This window comes from Phoenix dactylifera, unplaced genomic scaffold, assembly GCF_009389715.1.
Source record: "Phoenix dactylifera cultivar Barhee BC4 unplaced genomic scaffold, palm_55x_up_171113_PBpolish2nd_filt_p 000184F, whole genome shotgun sequence".
Taxonomy (NCBI): Eukaryota; Viridiplantae; Streptophyta; class Magnoliopsida; order Arecales; family Arecaceae; genus Phoenix; species Phoenix dactylifera.
The window spans coordinates 45,911-64,002 of NW_024067713.1; the positions used below are offsets into that span (position 1 = coordinate 45,911).

General features: G+C 39.0%; 1 pseudogene; it reads right to left on the reverse strand.

The window, feature by feature from the left end:
* Window positions 1–2,773: 2,773 nt before the first annotated feature.
* LOC120105048 lies at window positions 2,774–4,333 on the reverse strand (annotated as a pseudogene).
* Between the last annotated feature and the right edge of the window lie 13,759 nt (window positions 4,334–18,092).

Sequence of the window (18,092 nt, forward strand, 5' to 3'; positions counted from 1 at the left end):
TTATTTAGATTTCTCCTTCCTCTTCTACTTCATTGTCCTCTCACTTGATATCCTTGATTCCATATAAATGTTTGCCAAATCTGAATATCTACATCTCCATTCATTCAGAGGCCTTAGGACTTTTCTGCTGTTAACTACATTATTCCTGAAAAGTACAAACTGCACGTATTCGCTTCCTATACTCCTCTGCCAACAAGTTTCACTACTACGAGTAAACTTGGGCACTGTACATAGGAAACTAGCAACCGACCAACCAAATGCTAATCATTTACAGCAAACATGGAAATCAATCGCTCAGATCTCTCAATGCCTGCCATCCATTCATTCAGTCATAAAATATGGCAAAATCACTAGGGCAAGCATTCTCTGTGCTGTGCATTAAAAATAGGCAGAATAACTTGATTTTGGTGAAGCTGCCGGCCTGAAATGATGATAAGATTTCAAAGGTATCTTGTCTATCATTCCTAAATGTGGCAGGCATGGGCCAGTATTGAGCTTGGCATTGTTAATTACACACTATTTGTAGCAGCCTAGTTTTTTTTTGGGCTTGTGGGCCGGCCCGAGGAGGCTAGCCCAAGCTCGTCATGCCCTGTGGCACGATGAAGCGGAGTTTCGGAGTCTTCTTCCTCCTCCGCTTCCGGCGGAAAACGGGGACTCCGAGTTCAACTAGAACTCGGAGACTTCCCCTTATTAATCCCCATCCTCCTCCTTAGATCTCCGCTATCGGAATCGTCAAGAGTAGCTGCTGATTTCAAGCCCTCTCTCTTCTCCCCTCTTCTCTCTCTCTCTCTCTTTTCCCCCTACTTCTCTCTCTACTTACTCTCTATTCTCTCCACTTCCTCTTTCTCCATGGGTGCCTAGGGTCGCATACTGAACCGATCACTCGGCCTTGTCAAGATCCATAGAACCCATTGATGATGAACTATCCTGGCCCTGATCGAGTTTATACCTATAATTTGTTGACCAAATCACTCAGGCCTGACTCATCCGAAATCGTCGAATGCTCGTCCCTATTTCTTGTTACTTTAATTCGATTAAAATTATCAAATAAAAAGTAATTATATTTTATTATTTTTATAGGATTAACTGAATTGCCTAGTAAAGTTTGACGATTTAAGACAAAAGAGGTAAGTAGATCTTACAGTTCTTATTATTTTTAAATAATTATATTTTTCGTGCATAAAATTTACTTGTGGAAATATCATGCTATTCTTAAAATTATGGATTAGTATATGTATTATGAAAATCATGTTCTATTATAAAAAATAGTTTTATGAATATGTTGATAAAAATAGCTTTGTTATAAAATATCAATCTGATCATGTCATTTAATGATTTTCACCTATTTATATGTATATTTTAAGAAAAAGATATAAGTTTTCAAAACTCTTAGATTGCTATGACCGCATTTAGATATAGGGGTCAATCGACACCCTGGAGCTAGCATCCAATGAAAACAGCCCTCTGCAAATGGGGTTAAAGTTGGTAACGAATATGAATTATGAAATTTCGTCGATTACAAAACCGGCCTATCACGAGTTATAGTAACCATAGCACGAATAACTATAAGCAATCTTCTGATCCATGATAGGATTACATGACATGAAGAACGATTTACGAATTTGATTTCAAACTTGGCACTATATTTATAAAAGATGGATGATTTGTTCATGCATGATTTGCCTTATGATTTATTTTTAATTTCCTTTCAGTAAGTGGTTTAGGGCAGTCCAGTTCCGTTCAAGCGCTCCTTCAAGCGAGAAGCTAGCTCTAAAGTCAACAGGTGCAGGCTGACTGGGAGAGGCAGACGACTGGGCGAACTGTTCTATCACAGGAACATGTAGAATGCTCAGGTCCCCACGGGAGTACGTCTGCAATGGAGTTGATGGTCTGGCGGCATCGACAGAGGGATCTATGGCATCTGAGACGGCTGATGGCAAGGTAGGCGGGGCAGCCTCTGATGCTGATGAGTCGTTCTTTTACCATCAATCATGCGAAAGTTTGCCAACTTCTTGGTCAATTGTTTTTGCTCACCATCCAAGTCCCCCATATAGCTGAGAATTTTCGAGCAATTGAAAGCCGCTTTCGATGACGGGGCCGAAAAATGGATATTACGCAAGTACAGACTCATGGCATATTTTTTTTGTCTTTGATTAATGAAGTATAGACTCGACTTTGGGCTTCATACGATTTTCTTCATACGATGTATTATGAAACGCTTATTTTGGAATATTTGTTATTTTCTTCATACGATGTATTGACATGAAAAACTTATGTTTTATCCAGTAAGGTAGTGAAAAGTTTACTTACTGAGCTGTGTCGCTCATATACTTCTATTTTTATTTTTCTCTCTTCAAGCAAATAGGATTAGTAGGGATGAAGGTTGATCCAGTTTGCGCTAGTAAGCTTGGCGATATTTTTTAGAAGAATTTTATTATTGACTATAAATTTGTAGCTAATGATCTTTTGAATATTGAGGGCGATGGGTTTGGTATTGATGTTAGATTTAGACGCTCTGAACCAATTATAGTTTTATATAATAAATAATAAAATTAGATATTTAATTATTATATTTTGTTGTGATAGAATTCGAAAGCTAAAAATAACATTCGCTTCATGTTTTTTTGGGTTGTACCCCTTGGTAACACGGTCATATCATGTTCCGGATTTGGGGCATAATACTATTAGAATTCTTATCTAGTATCAATCCCAGGATCAACATCCCACAGCAAAATTTTTACCTCAGAAGAGAATTAAACATTACCCTTATTGCACACTCACCTAGTCTCACCAGCATTGAACACAACTTATTCATCAAGAAATAAACTACCAACTACTATGCCGCAGAGTAACAGAACCTTTGGACATCAAAAGGAATGAATTGAGATTTAAGAATTTAGAATCACAATCGAGGAATGCTGCAGAGTACACTTTAATCAGCAATTGCAGACACATGCAAATGAGCAAAGAGTAAGTTGATATGGATGTTGGATTCCAATACTGGTGGTAATCTCAGCATGCTAATCACTATGTATAAATTATCAAACTCAAAATCATCTCATAAAGAAGGTGACGAGTGATAGATATGAAGCTAAAAGAACTGCGGCGCATCGACCTGTAACCGAGAGGAGCAAGAGGACGAGGTAGCTTCCGACTTCTGCGACTCCCAACCATCTATCACTGCTTTCGAAAACTCTTAACTCTGCCGGTGGGCAATGTAATCGGCCAGATGAAGCAAAGGCGCCACCTTTACGGGATCAAACTGTGAAAGCGATTCTTTTGCATCCTTGAGAAGCTCCCGGGCGTAATCCCTCGACTCCTTCAGCCCCATGAGCTTTGGATATGTGGTCTTATCGCTGACCAGATCCTTCCCGGCCGTCTTCCCCAGCTCCTCCGACGACTGGGTCCCGTCGAGGATGTCGTCCACCACTTGGAACAGCAAACCGATACGCCTAGAAAATCGCCGGAGCAGCTCGATCTGGTCGTCGGAGCCCCCGCCGACAATCGCTCCCATGACCGCCGAGGCCTCCAGAAGGAAGGCGGTCTTGTGGAGGTGGATGAATTCGAGCCGGTCGAGGCCAACCGGGACTGCCAGCCCTGTGGACACGAGGTCGACCACCTGGCCAGCGACCAACCCCTCGGGCCCGATGGAGCGGGAGAGCTCGCTGACGGCGCGGATGATGCGGGCGGGGGCGACGGGGTCGTCGGCCGGCTAGGAGGCGGGATCGGCGAGGTGGCCGAAGGCGAGGGCGAGGAGGGCGTCGCCGGCGAGGACGGCGATGGGCTCGCCAAAGACGCGGTGGTTGGAGGGCTTGCCCCGGCGAAGGTCGTCGTTGTCCATGCAGGGGAGGTCGTCGTGCATGAGGGACATGGTTTGGACCATCTCGACGGCGACGGCAGAGGGCATGGCGTGGCTCTCGCGGCCGCCGACGAGCTCGCAGGCTGCGAGGCAGAGGATGGGGCGGACGCGCTTGCCGCCGACGAGGAGGGAGTAGCGCATCGCCTCGTGGATGCGCTCAGGGTGAGCGAGGGGGACGGCGGCGTCCATGGCCCGGTGCACGGCGTCCGCCTTCCGGAGCATGTACTCCTTGAAGTCGAATCCACCGCCACGGCGGCGGCGGCGGCGGAGGCGTCGTTCTTCATTGCCGCCCGGGGCGGGCAGGCGAGGTGGCCCCGGGGGGTGGCGGAGGCGGAGGAGAGCGGGGGCGGGAAGGAACGAGAAGGGAAGGAGGAGGAGCGGGTGGAGGGATGGGCCGAAAAGCTCACCACCGAGCCGCAGAGGAGAGGAGCAATGGAAGCCATTTTGCTGCTCTGCTGCGTTCTTCTCCTCTGTTTTTTTTTCTTATTCTTTTCCTATTCGTAATAGGGGAAGAGTAACAGAGAAATGGGATTACATTAATACGGGGCGGAATAACAGAGGAATGGGAATTATAAAGGAATGAATTGAAAGGTTGATTGGGAAGGAGTAACGTCGGAAATTTTGGGTATTAATTATGGGATAAAAAATGGGGTCTATGGATGCAGTAACTTAAATAAAAAATCATCTAAAATATCATTAAGATTTTAAAAATAAAAGTTTTTAAATATGATACATTTACTTAAATATGTTACAATTACTTCAATATGTTGAACATATTTATATATGTTAAATTTATCTAAATATGTTAGAAGTTCTCTTTGTTAACCAAACTTTTTTTATATCAGTTGTCTAAATCTATTATACCTAATTCTATTATATTATAAATTGGAGAAGTTGATCAATCTCATTTCCATCAACAATTAAAAAAAAAAATATTTGCAAACTCCAAAATCGAATAACAATTTGATATGTTTGTACAAAAAAAATAATTTAATATGATCCAAATTTTTTAAATATGAAATCACTGCAACAAATAAAGTTGCAAGGTTACTAAAAAGTTAAAACTCCAGCAATCTCGAAAGACGCTAATAACAAACAACAATAAAAAAAAAATCTTATAATAACAAGAGAAAATGGCTACAAAGAAAATAACTATTAAAAATTGCATAAAATTATCCTGGTCTCTTCACTTTCTTCAAATTTTAAGTTAATCCTTATGTTTTCTTTTATTATCATAGAAACTTTGACAAAATGAATTTGGTCTACTAATAGCCAAATGCTGCAAAATAAGAAATATTTTATTACTATATAATCTTAAAAATCAAGATCGCTTTCTATTCTAAAATACATACAACTTCATACGAACATATATAAATTAATTATGATGCAAACATTATTTCTTATTAAAATTTTTACTTTTTATTAAGTAGGAAAGATTAGGAAAAACTCCAAGAAAATAAGAGAAAAATCAACCCACCTCTGGAGACCATATAATCCATGATTATATGCCATAATTTTGCCACATCATCTCAAGATTATTTGTTTTTAAAATTGACTTTCTGACCAATTATTTTGTTTGACCTGGACTCTGCCTACAGGTTTTCTATAAAAATAAAAGTTTACGAAGAAACTTATTATTAAGGCCATGTTTGTACAAGTTCCTTAAAGGTTCATTTGGTTATGGTATGTTAAATTATGGGTAATTTGACAATTCTTAGAAATTATTTATCTAGAAAATTAATTACAATTAAAAATCAAATATACCATATTTGGTTGATAGAAAATTATTCTCGAAAATAGTACTAGAAAAAGATTAGTATCTTTGGTTGGAGATAATCTTATATAGAAATATTATCAAATTTCTAATAATTTTCTTGAATAAATAAATTAAATAATGATATTATTTTTATTTAGTGCATTTATTGGCCATTTATGACCCACTTACATGTAGACTGTCAATATGGACCATTTTGAATATTGAAATATATTTACATTGTTTAGTAAATATTTTTAATAAATTATTCATATACCAAAATATATTTTTATTATAAATCAATATATTTTTGGTATATTAATAAATCCCATGTCAAATTTATTAAAAATAATAAATATTTATTAATTAATTAATTATGAAGAATTACTATTCATTACTACATTTATTAATATGTGAATTATATTATTATTTATAAATAATAATCTTAATAATTTAATATATTAATTAGAATAAATGAATTTAATATATTAATTAGAATAAATGAATTTATTATATTACTTAGAATAAATAATTAATATCATAATAATGAAAAATTAATATATAATTAATACGTTTATTGATATATTATAATTAATATATATATATAAATTATAAATACAAATAATTAATATAAATAGATAAGTATAATATTTAATTATATATGATAAATATAAATTATATTAATATAAATAATATAATTAAATACTAAATACATATTAATATTTAGTATAATCAATATACAATAAAGAATTAATATAATATAAGAATATATTTACATTATCTTAAGATAATATTAATATAATATAACTAATATAATATTAATATAATTAATATACTATTAATATAATATATTAATATAATAATATAATATTAATATAATATAAATAGGGGTATTTATATGAAGCAATGATAATTTCAGAATATCTCCACTTGGTAATCTTGCATGAGAAAAAAGTATTCTTTGGTGGTATTTATTTTACTTTCTCTCTCAATAAAATAGGCATAAATTTCATCATTTATTTTACCATCTCTCTCATTCTATTTTCATATGAAATATAATAATCTGATATGGGATTTATTTTTTCATGCCAATTATCTCTAACCAAACGAACCAAATAGCTTTTTTTTAGCATGAAAATTCCTCAACAACTAATTTTTCCCAAACATTCTTAAAATTGATGTGGGCTCATCCAAACCAATTATTTTGTTTGACCATGACTCTCCCTATAGGGTTCTTTTAGAAGAAAGAAATATTTGTGAAAAGTCTAATATTAAAGTTGTGCTCTACGAGAGAATGATCATACCAGCACTAATGCATCGGATTCCATGAGAAGGCTACTAAATACTCATTCGTTAATAGCTGGCTTTCCCTTAAATTGTGAAACAATTCCATGTTCTCCATATTGTTAACCACTAGATTGTATAGTAGTTCAAACATTATTGTAGTCCATATTGTAAAACAATTCCGTGTTCTCCATATTGTTAACCACTTCCACTCAAAAAAAACTAAATCAATCTATTAAGATTGAGGCCTACTATTTAGTAAGAAATGGAAAGAAATTGCTAAGAAAATTTATGTGAAAATAGCTAAGTCCGATTATTTTTGCAGGTATAGATGTTGGGATTATATTTAAAATATTTTAGTATATGATGATTATCTGCATAGACTCTACCTACCGATATATTTTTTTCCAAAAATCAATTACAAAGAACCTGCTATTTAATTCACCTTCTCCGCATCCTTAACTAATGGATTTTATTTAAATTCAATGTAACTTGGTCTCTTCAAAAAGAAAAGTAAAGGGTTCAAGATAAGTTTGATATGAACCGTCGGATGTAAGCCAATCTTCCTTGGAGTGATTTAAGCTCTTTTAGGTTTTTTGGAGGCGGCATCTCCTGAGTTAAATTCCTTAATAGTCACTTTTATTATATAATCATTACTTGAACTCTTCCTAGCCCATGATTAATGGATGAAAAATGGAAAAGGAAATCCATAACAACTAGCTCTTCTTAAAATCCTAAGCCCTTTAAGAATCACTTATGGCAGATCTATTAAGGATCTTAACAATCTATAGATGTTGGAGCCAAAATGATCAATAATTATTAAATACATTCCACTCATAATTTATTTTTTATTTTATTTTTGAAGAATTTATTTGTTCTTCTAATATATAAATTTATATTTAAATTTTTATCAGGGTATCATTCTCATACTATACCTATTAAACAGAAAGGAGAGAGAAAGTTAGACCCTTCTTCAAAAATTTCAGAAAAAATGGAAAGAAACTTGTAGAAAATCAGAAAAAAAAAAAAGAAGAGTCCTTTTACAAAAAAAATTAAAAGAAAAGTGTCCAAGAAGCTGCAATTTATTTGGACTCTTCAAATATCCATTAGCAAGGAGTTAGAATTTTTTCTTTAATTATTTCTGTTGTTTTTTTATACAATTATTTTAATTAAGTATTAACTTCTACTGGGGATAAGAAGGGTGACGGGAAGGGGGCTAATACTCTAAGAGAGATAACAGTGACTTTATGGCTATTTAGGTTTCTGTGAGAGACGATGGGTATGAATGAGCATGTGATGGTGTTACTCTTGGTAGAGTTGGGCACTGGGCCGGGCCGTGCCCAGTGCCCGCCCACGGCCCGGCACGGCCCGCTAGCTACAGTACCGGGCCGTGCCTGGCACGGCCCATTTAAGGGGGCCGTGCTGGGTCACGGGTTTCTGGCCCGCGGGCCGAGCCCGGCACGGCCCGCTTCAGGCCTGGGCCGGCACGGCCCGCTCTTGGCCCGTGGGCCAAGCACGCATGGCCCGCGGGCCAGCCCGGCACGGCCCATAAGGGCCTGGGCCGGGCTGGCCCGCGGGCCGGGCCCGGGCCGGGCCTGGGCCGGGCCAGGCCCGGCCCGATAAAAATTAATGCTTCATAAATTTTTTTAATAAATTAATAAATATTGAAAACTAAGGATTTATTAATATAAAGCCACCTTAATGGTGGGGGGTTTGGCATAGACCCCTACCAGTTTATTAATTTAAATCAAAATGGTACATGAAGGGAGGTTTGGACCTTGGTCTGACCTCCAGAATACAATAAGAAAGGGCCGAGGTTTGGACCTTGGTCTGACCTCCAGAATACAATAAAAATGTACAATTATAAAAAATTAAGAAATCTTACTAATCATCAGTGATTCAGTGAATTAGTATTCACTCTTCAGTAGTGTTTGTATCATCATCATCAGAGGATGTTGTATTATGTCCACCTTTATCTTGAAGTCTTGCCTCAGCATCCAACCAATCTTTGAAGCAGAGAAGCATCTCCACCGTTTCGCCCGTCATCCTACTTCTCTTTTCGTCAAGAACACGCCGACCTGCACTAAAAGCGGATTCCGATGCTACCGTGGACATCGGCACAGCTAAAATATCGCGTGCAATTGCAGACATAACAGGATATTGATTTTTAACACTCTTCCACCAAGATAATACATCTAGATTCTCTATTTGATTTTCATCATATGCAGACTGAAGATCATTTCGTAAATAAAATTCTAGTTCACTACTTAAAGATGAAGAAGATGAAGATAAACTTGAAGCATGTGTGTGTTTTCTCTGTGCAATGAATGAAAAAATAGATGACGAACGAGAACTACTAGAAGAAGAAATAGAGCTTTGTACGGAAAATCTAGATCCACGAATTTTTTCATCATATATAGCATAAATATCATAAAGAAGTTGTTTTACCTCATTTTTAGCAGGTTCAGGATCTTTAATCATATTTTCACAGTATGCATCAAGTAAAATTAGCACGCCATTCAATTTAACTCTAGGATCAAATACAGCAGCTAAGTTATGCATAGGACATATCTTGTCCCAATACTCATTCCATTTAGATTCCATTAGGTCAATAATAGGCATTAAAACATCATCATATCTATGTTCTGCAAATTTTTGACTAATTATATATGCTTGTTGTAAAAATGAACATGAAGTTGGATAATAAATACCAGAAAGAACATTGGTAGCATTATAAAAACTAAGCAAAAAATCTTCCAAAATTTTTCTTTATTCCAATCAGTTTCAGTCAATGTAAAGCCTAATCCACGATCATTAATATATGCACTTAATAAGTTTTTATATGGGTATGCATCATGTATCATGCTATATGTTGAGTTCCAACGAGTAATTACATCAAGTTTAAATTTTTTAAAACGTTTACCATGATTTATATATAGTTCCTTAAATTCTTGAAGTCTTGATCTTGAAGCATGAATAAAAGAAACTGCATTTCTAATTTTTGAAATCACATCTTGAATCATGCCCATGCCAGCTTGAACAGAAAGATTTAAGATATGACATGCACATCTAATATGCAATAAATTTCCATCTAACATGGGATGCAATGAGTCTTTTAATAATGCAACATCAGAATTATTATTAGATGCATTATCAAACGTAATAGACATAATTTTATTATTAATATTATATGAACATGCAGTTTGATAAATGACATTTGAAATTTGTTGCCCAGAATGTGGAAAATCAAAAGCACGAAAAGCAAGAATACGTTTATTTAATTGCCAATCATTATCAATATAATGAGCAGTAATGGCAATAAAACAATTACTACCTACAGATGCTGACCAAATATCAGAAGTTAATGAAATTTTTACATTTAAAGTAGAAAGTGTTTCAATTAAACTTTGTCTCATTGCTAAAAAGTTAGTCATAGCTACTCTTCTAAATGTACGCCTACTAGTTCTTTTGTAAGCAGGTTGTAGGTTTAATTGAACATTGTTGCCCAGATAGACAACCCAAGAGGGGGGGGGGGGTGAATTGGGTTTTTAAATTAACTTAGCTAATTAAAACTTTGTGGATGATTAACGAAATACTATAGCCAGTTATTTAATTAAAGCTAAGTGCTGTGAGTAATGTGTGGGGAAGAAGATGAGAGACAATGCACTACAAACACAAAGTTTTATAGTGGTTCGGAGCTAACCCTTGCTCCTACGTCCACTCCCCAAGTCTCACTTGGGAATTTCACTATAACCCCCTTGGATTACAGCCGGTTGTTTTGCAAGCTCACAACCGAACTTGTTGTTTTACGAGCTCACAACGAACTCGGTCGGTTTTCCCAGGCTCACCGACTAGAACCAACCCCGATTGTTTTTCCGGGCTCACAATTAAACCCTTACACTCGTTGGTTTTAAACCGGCTCACCAACCAACCTTAATCCCCTTGATTCAATCCCCCGATTGAATTAAGTAAATACACGAGATAGAAGAAAACAGAAAATAGCTTCTCAAAAAGCAGATTTAAAACAATATAATCGTAAAGGAGTTAGAAGCCCTCAAACGCTTTTAAGATGGTGAAGAGGTGTGGCTTCTGGAACTCCGGTCTCCTCTTGAAAGAGTGATCGACTTGAAAGCAGGAGGAGGAAGCTTTGAATGCTGGGAAGATGTTGGTGGAGCAGTAAATGCAGATCTTCCCTTTTTCTCGTTGAAGAGCACTTAGAGAGCTTGAAGACTTGAATGCTAGGAGTGGAATATGTGTTCTCTACCTTGCTACAGTCTTCTGTGGCTATTTAAGTCAACCCCCACGGAAACTAGCCGTTACTCTGCTTTTTCTGGCCGTTCTGCACACTCTGCGCAGCCTGACAATGTGACCGTTGGTGGGTTGGAGTCGACTCGCGCGATCAGGAGTCGACTCGGCTGTAGCAGGAGTCGACTCGAGCTTTTCCGGAGTCGACTCGGCAACTGTTCCCAGTTTGAATTAAAGTTGCCGTTCTGACTGGGAGTCGACTCGTCTTGACCCGGAGTCGACTCGCCAACTTCTGGCGCTGACCTGGCAATTTTGGAGTCGGCTCATCCTCTGTAGTCCGTGGATCCAAATTTGAATTTTGTCCACTCGAGTCGACTCGACTGTCCTGGGAGTCGACTCGAATCTCAGAGCCCGAACTCCCGATTCTCTGTCTTTTTGGCTCATCCAGTCTTGGAGTCGACTCGAACTTTCTTGGAGTCGACTCGGCTCTCAGTTTCCGAAAGTTGGTCTTCTGCCTTTTGACGTGAAGCTTGTCTTGGAGTCGACTCGAGCTGTCTGGGAGTCGACTCGAATCTCAGAGGCAGTAACATGGTCTTCTGTCTGTCGATGGTCGCACAGTCTCGGAGTCGACTCGCGTACTGCGGGAGTCGACTCGAATCTCAGAGTCCATAAAACGCTCTCTGACTTTTTCTTTATGTACCGCTGGGAGTCGACTCGCATTCCACTGGAGTCGACTCGAATCTCAGACCTGAAAAACTGCTCTTCTGTCCTTCTGTCTATTTTCAGTCGGAGTCGACTCGTACTGATCAGGAGTCGACTCGAGCTCGTGCCAGTGACCTTGATACGCTTGGAGTCGACTCGTGAAACTCGGGAGTCGACTCGTATCTCAGACATTGGTTCATGCAGACTTCTTAACTTATCCAAAATGCTATGAACCAAGTCTAGAGACACTTGGACAGGATTTTCACTGAAACACTCAATTGAATTCATTAGTAATCACAAGATATACTCAAATGCTTTGAGCTCATCAAAATCAAACGGGGTTTTAATCGATCACTCCACAATCTCCCCCTTTTTGATGATGACAAAACTTTGAGTATATGTAAAATGAGTTGCTCAGTAAATAATGAAATAAACTCCATAAATGAATTCAAATGTCTTGATAATTTAATTTATCCAAGTTTGAAAGGAGTGAAACATTAAATTTCGGAGTTAAAGTTCCCCCTTTCATTTGGAATTATATAAGCCTTCATATTCTGCAATCAATTGTTTGGCTTATATGACATTAATGATTTAGCTTGATTAAAATTCAGATTCTCCCCCTCAACATATGCATTCAACTATGTTTTGATTTTCTGAATTTCCTTTTAATGCTTTGAAATTTTTGAACTAAAATTTTTGTTTTTAGAGGGAAAATCTGTCAATTTGTTCTTGAGTAGGATTCAGCTAATCTCCGAATATCCCTTGAATAGATTCTGGAGATTACTCCATTAGGAGCCCCAAAAGAGAGATAATGAGCCTCGAGGTACCGAATCCACTTAGAACAAATTTATGTGTGTTTTTAAGAGTTTATCGTTTTATTTATTTCCATTGATTTCTTTTACATATTTTTTAATATTTCTCCCCTTTTACATATTTTACACATTTCTCCCCCTTTTTGTCATCATACCAAAAAGGAGGTAATCACACACAATCAATGGCACAAATGGCACAGTCAATCATCAAATGGCACAGAAATGAAGATAAGATGTCTACTCATTGTATTGATATGAAGGTGAATACATTTGAGCATACAATAGGTAAAGCAAGAATAATACAAAAGAAGACAAAACACACTCAAAATCATCTATGACCTCCTCGAGGATGTGCCTCCCCCTCTCGAGGATACATCTCCTCCTCTGGAGGATGTAGCTCCCCCTCTCGAGGATACATCTCCTCCTCTGGAGGATGTAGCTCCTCCTCTCGAGGATGTGACTCCTCCTCTCAATCGGCTCTGCTCCATGAGGAGGGCGACTGCCTCTGTAACATGGCCCAGCTGCGTGATAATAGACGTGGTGGCTCTGCTATGTGTAGTGGAGAGCTCAGTCACCGACGTCTGAAGCCCAGTCACCGAGGTCTGAAGTGCGTCCAGCTTGTCGATGAGCACATTCGACAAGCGCTCGGCCCCCTCGGTGGTGGTGTGCATGTCACGGCGGATGTCATCCCGCATCCTCCTCGTGGTGCTCGTGACCTCGCTCATGCTGTGGAACTGGGCCTGCACCAGGGTCCTAATGTTGTAGATCTCCTGCCGCACCTCAGCCGTCATGTCTGTCACGGCTGTCAAGGATGGGACCAGTGCTGAGGATGGAGTGGGTGCAGGAGTGGGAGCTGGCACGGAACCTCGGAGCTCCCGGAGCAGCTCGTCCCTCAAATCTCGGACGATCTCCTGCCGCAGCTCCCGGAGCTGCTCTGGATCAATACGGACCTCCATAGATGGTGGAGCTGAGGAGGAAGGTCCGGCAGAGGTGGTAGGAGCAGGAGGAGTGGATGGAAGGTCTGGATGGTCTGGGGACTCTGGGTAGTCAGAATCTGGCTCAGGACTGGGTGATGGTCTGGTGGTCTGAGCGGTGAGAGTGGACTTCCTAACCCAGATCCCTTCTCTCTTCCGAAATCCCATCCTGTGCATGGTCCCCGTACCCAAGCGATCAGTCCATCGCAAGGCACGAGAGGGTTCCTTCTCATGAATGGAAATTTCGTACTGCCTAAAGAGAAGAGTGAATAACATTCCGTATGGGAGGGAGAGCCTAGGTCTATCCAGGGGCTCACACATATACCTATAAATGAGCTTGGGGAAGTTGACCGGGGTGTCCTGAAGAATGTAAGACATAATAGCTAGGTCCCTCTCATTCACAAAATCAAATCTCCCTGTCTTAGGGAAGATGGACCTGGACAAAATGCTCAAAATGATTCTCACTTCAATAGGAAGTGAGCTAGCAGATACCTCATCTAGGGGAGACTGAGGTGGATGCCCTAAGACGATCGTAAGGGCCTCAAATCTATCCTCAGGATGTGCAGGAGCCACCCCTACTAATGGAAGGTGGAGGATATGGGCAATGAGGTCCTCTGTGACACGCAATGGGACACCTAATACCGTGCCCTCAATACCTCCATCTCCCCGATGGACGGTACTGTAGAACTCTTGAACTAGGCCAGGATAGGTGGGAAGGTCCAAGGTGAGGAAGTACTCTAGACCCTGGGCTCTAAGCCTATCGCCTATGGTGAATCCTTCCCGGGAGAGATAGTCGAAAGTGACATACCTCCCGGAGGTGACGGCCTTCCCGGCCAACGGCCTAACATGAACCACCCTAGGCGGGGAACGATCCGGAGGAGGTTGCCTCGCGGGATCGTGCCGCGCCTTGGAGCGCCGCTCGGGACCGGCCACGGGACGGGACCTCTTTCAAACAACTCCCTTGCGAGGCATCTTGACCTAAACGAGATGAAAACCTAGAGAACGAAGAAGGATCGATAGAGGAAGCTCGGGACTGACCTGAAAAGACCTAGGAACGGACGGAAACTCAATGTCCGGCGAAGAATCGACGGAAAAAGGGCTTGGAGACGATCGAGGATGACCTAGGAGTCGGCTCTAGGGCTTTGTGAACAGTGGCGGCTTGAGAAAAAGTGTTTGCGAAACGACAAACCTAGGGTTAAAAAGTCGGATCCCGACTGCGAGTCGACTCCCCTGAGTCGCGAGTCGACTCGACCTCGAGTCGACTCCAGAAAATGCGCGAGTCGACTCTCCTTATGCGCCTGTAGACTTCGAGTCGACTCCCGACAATGTGCGAGTCGACTCCCCCTCAGCTGCCAACTTTGCGAGTCGACTCCCCCAAATGCGCGAGTCGACTCCCCCTTAGGAGCCGGCTCTGAAACTTACTCGAGTCGTCTCTAACCTTGGCACGCACTTAAAAATCATGCTATAACCGTGCCAAATGAGGGAAAATCACTTAGTTGGGATCTGATTTGATGATCATTGAATAGAAACTCTATTTTAACCTCATTTTAACCATCAAAATCAATTAATCTAGTGGAAACTCCCACTAGGATGGGTCAATCACTCCTAATCCCCTCCTAAGTACACTGAACCTCTCTTCACTTAGGGGTTTTGTGAAAATATCTACTAATTGATTATCAGTACAAACAAATTGGAGAGTCACATCACCATTCAATACATGATCTCTTATGAAGTGATGTCTTATCTCAATGTGTTTAGTTCTTGAGTGTTGAATTGGATTTTTAGTTAGGTTTATGGCACTTGTATTATCACAATTAATGGGGATTTTATCTTGTTTAATGCCATAATCTTCTAATTGTTGTTTAATCCACAAGATTTGAGCACAACAACTCCCGGCTGCAACATATTCAGCTTCTGCAGTGGATAATGCAACCGAGTTTTGTTTCTTGCTAAACCATGAGATTAGGTTTTCTCCTAAAAATTGACAAGACCCGCTGGTACTTTTTCTATCAAGCTTACATCCAGCGAAGTCTGAATCTGTGTACCCTATTAAGTTTAGGCTAGATTCTTTAGAGTACCACAGCCCTATGTTCTTAGTTCCTATTAAGTATTTAAAGATTCTCTTAACTGCAGCTAGGTGTGATTCTTTAGGATTAGCCTGATATCTAGCACACATGCACACACTAAACATAATATCAGGCCTACTTGTAGTAAGATACAGTAAAGAACCTATCATACCTCTATAAAGTTTTTGATCTACAGATTTACCTGATTCATCTTGGTCTAACTTACATGATGAGCTCATGGGGGTGCTGATTGACTTGTTTCCCTCCATATCGAACTTCTTGAGCATCTCCTTGATATATTTGGCTTGATTGATGAAGATGCCTCCTTCAGATTGTTTGATTTGAAGCCCGAGGAAGTAGTTCAGCTCTCCCATCATGCTCATCTCAAACTCACTCTGCATCAAATCAGCAAATTCCTCGCAGAGGCGATTGTTAGTAGCACCGAAAATGATATCATCAACATAAATCTGTACTAATAACATATCCTTATTTTTCTTTTTCAGAAATAATGTTGTATCTACATTTTCCCTAGAGAATTAATGTTCTAATAGAAATTTACTAAGTCTCTCATACCATGCTCTAGGTGCTTGTTTTAGACCATAAAGTGCTTTGTTCAGTTTATACACATGATTGGGGTATTGATGATTTTCAAAACCAGGAGGTTGTTCCACATATACCTCCTCATTAATAAACCCATTTAGAAAAGCACTTTTTACATCCATTTGATATAGCTTGAAGTCCTTAGAGCATGCATATGCTAATAATAGTCTAATAGCCTCAAGTCTAGCTACGGGAGCAAAGGTTTCATCAAAGTCTATACCTTCTTCTTGATTATAACCCTTTGCTACTAGTCTAGCCTTATTCCTTATAACAATTCCATTTTCATCTAGCTTATTTTTATATATCCATTTTGTACCTATAATTGGATATTCAGAAGGTCTCTCTACTAGATCCCACACTTTGTTTCTAGTAAATTGGTTTAGTTCTTCTTGCATTGCATTTATCCAATTTACATCATTTTCGGCTTCTTCTATATGTTTGGGCTCAAAGTGTGAAACAAAAGCTAGATGATTATTCAAATTTCTAAGGGATGCTCTAGTCCTAACGGGTTGGGATGGATCATCTAGAATTAGTTCCTTAGGATGCCCATGAGCATACCTCCAAGCTTTAGTTAGCCCATGATCCACTATAGGCTCTTGGTTTGATGATTCTCCTTCAATCAACTTTTGATTATCATCTTGTAATCCCATCTCATCTATCTTTTCTTCAAGTATTTCAATATCATCATCAAAATTAACCTTCTTACTAGATGAGATGTCACTAGAGTCATCAAAAACAACATGTATAGATTCTTCTATAACTAGGGTTCTTTTATTAAAGATTCTATAGGCTTTACTAGTTGTAGAATAACCTAGGAATATTCCTTCATCAGATTTTGGATCAAATTTCCCTAGATTATCTTTCCCATTATTATGTACAAAACACCTACATCCGAAAACATGAAAATAGTTAACCTTTGGTTTTCTGTTTTTCCACAGTTCATATGGTGTTTTCTTTATGATGGATCTTAATAGAACTCTATTTAATACATGGCAAGAAGTATTAATGGCTTCTCCCCAAAAGTACTTAGGGAGGTTACTTTCACATAACATCGTTCTAGCCATTTCCTCTAGGGTTCTATTTTTCCTTTCCACAACTCCATTTTGTTGTGGTGTCCTTGGTGCTGAGAAATTATGGGTTATCCCCTTTTTACTACAAAATTCATCAAATAATTGATTTTCGAATTCGGTACCATGGTCACTTCTAATAGCTATAACTGAGGACTCTCTAGCATTTGTTACTTCCTTATGGAACTTCTTAAACATAAAAAATGCTTGATCCTTATGCGCTAGAAACATGACCCATGTGTACCTAGAGTAATCATCTACTATAACTAGACCATATTTATTTCCACCTAGGCTTGTTGTTCTAGTTGGACCAAATAGGTCCATGTGTAGTAATTCTAGAGGCCTAGAAGTAGAGACACATTTTATGGATTTAAAAGAGTTTCTAGATTGTTTGCCAAATTGACATGCTTCACATATTTTGTTCTTTTCAAATTTTAATTTTGGCAAACCTATCACGGAGTCTCTTTTAACTAGTTTAGTTATTGTGTCCATGCTTGCATGACCTAACTTACGGTGCCATAACCAACTAGCATCATTTTCTTTAGTTTCATTAACAACTAAACATTGGTTATGTTTTGTAAGATCTTCTAGATCTACCACATATACATTTCCACGTCTCATCCCTTTAAAAACTAAACTATTATCATTAGGATTTGTTATAATACATAGTGATGGTTTAAACATAACATCATATCCTTTATCACATAATTGACTAATGCTTAACAAGTTA